Raw genomic sequence first — 3,069 nt, 5'->3', positions numbered from 1 at the left:
TGTTTTCTTTTTTTGAGACAGAGTCTCACTCTGTTGCCCTGGGTAAAGTACCATGGCATCATAGGTCACAGCTACCTCAAACTCTTGGACTCCGGTGATCCTCCTGCTTCAGCCTCCTGAATAGATGGAAGTACAGGTGTCAGCCACATACCCAGCTAGTTTTTCTGTTTTTAGTAGAGATGGAGTTTTTCTCTTGCTCAGGCTGATCTTGAACTCCTGACCTGAAGCAATCCACCCACCTTGGCCTCTCAAAATGCTAGGATTACAGGTATGAGCCAGCCGATTTTATGGGTTTGTATGGGTCTGTGAATATGCACATGAGTATATATATGTGCACCAATGTGTACGCATGTATGTGTGCATGCATTTATCCATGTGTCTCCATGTTTAAGTCTGTGTGTAGGTTGTATGGGTGTGTCTGTGTATGTGTGTCTGTGTGTTTATATGTGTATTTAACTTTACAAAATGCCAAGAAACTAATGGAATTAATGGATGGCAAGCGCCCATAGAAATAATAAGGATATAAAATTTTTTTTGAGTTTGGTTTGCATGGTCTCATAGGATGAGGGGACATAGCAAAGATCAGGCTTGCTGTAGGCAGGAATACTCAGAGGAGACCCTCCCTATAGCCACTGGGGACCCCGAGAGCATAACCTTGTGCAGATGATGGCCCAAGTCCCTGGTGTGTTCCAGGGCCTTGGCCTCCTCCTTGGTCTGGGGTGAGCTGGGTCTGGGACAGAAAGTAGCCCTAGGATCCCAGCAGGTGTGCACATGAGAGATCCTTTCTGAGATCCTTAGCTTCTTGGGACTGCCATAACAAGTTAACAGAAATAAGGAGGCTTAAAACAGCAAGTCTTAATTCTCGCCTAGGTCTAGAGGCCAGAAGTCTAAAATCTGGAGGCTATGTGCCCTTTGGAGGCTCTAGAAGATCCTTCCTGCCTGTCCTGATGATGGCTAAAAACCTGTGTTCCTTGGCTTGTGGCTGCATCACTTCAAACCCCGCCTCTGTCTTTACATGACCCTCTCTTCTGTCTCTCTGTGTCTTCTTATGTTTCATGTAAGGACACCCTTCACTGGCTTTAGGGCCCACTTTATCCAAGATGACCTTATCTTGAGATTCTTACCTTAATTATATCAGCAAAGACTGTTGTTCCAAATAAGTCCCCTTTCTGAGATTCCATATCTTGTGGGGACAACATTCAACCCACTATGGTATCTTTAGCCTCTGCTTCAAATGATTCCGGCCAATAGTTTTCCAAAGGCAGTGACCAGCATGGGATCGGAGATAACTAGGAATGTGTGGAAATGCAGCTGAGGACCCCCAGAAATAGCAGCCAGGGCTCAGTAGAGGGGGTGTCTGGTGCTGAATGCAACAGTTCTTCTCACTGTGCTCACAGAAGGAAGATAAGCTTGGAATATCTGCAAGGAATGAGAAACCACAAAAACTGACCCAGCAAGTTTGGAAAACCAAACAGAATGGGGGAGGGGGAGTGTAAGTCATAGACTGATTTAAAAGGCAGATTAGAAACAGCTGAAGGGAATTAGCAAACTGGAAGACAGGTCAGGAGAAATTATCCTGAGCAGAGAAGCAGACAGATGGAAAACAGAGAGAGAGAGGTCAGGACACCTCAACATCATGGAGAGATAGCACCAGATGTGGGGGAGAGGGAGTAGGAATGAGATGTGATGTGAACAGGGGAGCCTTTTCTGAAGCTGAATAAAGCAGTCAGGAAGATTCAGGAAGCCCAGTGTGTTCCCAGGCAGAACATCAAAATAAACGCATACTAGAACACAGCATGTTAGAACCACAGGACATTGAAGACAGAGTTGTCTGTGAGAGAACCACAGAACACAGATGATGTGCAAGAGAGCCATAGGCTTAATGCTGACCTCAGCAGGCTGATAGTCTGGCTGCACCCCAAATGTAGAAGGAATGAGCACAAAGAGGATGGTCTCCACTAAAGTGCTGGTAAGGGTGCACTGACTAGTAAACAGCATCGCATGGGACCCCATGATGGAACTAAAATCCACAGTAATATATAACTTGGGGCAGGGGCATCCATGGGGTTGTATTCTCAGGCCTGTGTATCACCTAGATTTGGAAGATGTTGCTGTCAGACTCAGGTATGTTACAGACTCATAGTGTAGAACTGAGGGTAAATGACAACAGAACGTCAGATGAACGGAGGGAGAATGCGGAAAAACAAACCAACAGAAAGTACCAAAAGAGGTTAAAAAAAAAAAAAAAGGAGAGGGTTGGGCATGGTACTGTAATCTCAGCACTGTGAGAGGCCAAGGTGGGAGGGTAGATTGAACTCAGGAGTTCAAATCCAGCCTGAGCAAGGATGAGACCCCATCTTTAATAAAAATAGAAAAATTAGCTGGGGGATGTGGTAGGTTACTGGTAGTCCCAGCTACTTGGGAGGCTGAGGCAGTGGGATTGCTTAAGCCTAGAAGTTTGAGGTAGCTGTGAGCTAGGCTGAGGCCATGGCACTCTAGCCTGGGGCAACTCTGTCTTGAAAACAAAAAGGGTGGGAGGGAGGAGGAGAAATAGCAACCAAGATAGGCATGATTGACAGAAAGTATGAATTGAGAGGGTATACCAAGACTCTAGACTCTGGAAAATGGGCAGCTCTGGATACGAGGCTGAGTTGAGGAGGGTATTGGTTAGGTGTTTAGTCTCATTAAGCCTCCTTGTAAGAGACACATCACACATAAGGACATAAGATGTAAAATAGAAGAGTGTGGGACAGGAACTTACCAACTCAGGGAGCTTAGGACACAGAAGGAATCTGAACAGAAGAAAGAGAAGAGGGTCACATGGTGACTTGGGCTCTTGTATGGTGATCTAAGGCTATTGTGGCTGTAACTCAGGCTGTGTATGGTGAACTGGGGCTGTGACTCAGGCTCTACACAGTGATCTCAGGTTGTGACTCAGGATCTGTATGGCAACCTGCGGCTGTGACACAGACTCTATGTGGTGAATGGGGCTGCAACCCAGGCTCTTTATGATGACCTGAAGCTGTGACTCAGACTCTGTGTGGTGAATGGGACTGCAACCCAGGCTCT

At 46.3% G+C, this 3,069-nt stretch overlaps 1 protein-coding gene across 1 annotated transcript in view; it reads left to right on the top strand.

The window, feature by feature from the left end:
* Positions 1–3,069, top strand: part of WNT9A (Wnt family member 9A) — a 29,657-nt gene that overhangs the window by 9,267 nt on the left and 17,321 nt on the right. The gene's annotated exons all lie outside the window — the stretch shown is intronic.

The sequence above is a fragment of the Otolemur garnettii genome, unplaced genomic scaffold (assembly GCF_000181295.1).
Source record: "Otolemur garnettii isolate 467f Iridium unplaced genomic scaffold, OtoGar3 scaffold00285, whole genome shotgun sequence".
Taxonomy (NCBI): Eukaryota; Metazoa; Chordata; class Mammalia; order Primates; family Galagidae; genus Otolemur; species Otolemur garnettii.
The sequence above is the reverse complement of the archived record's forward strand: the minus strand, read 5'-3'. Positions and strand labels throughout refer to the sequence as shown.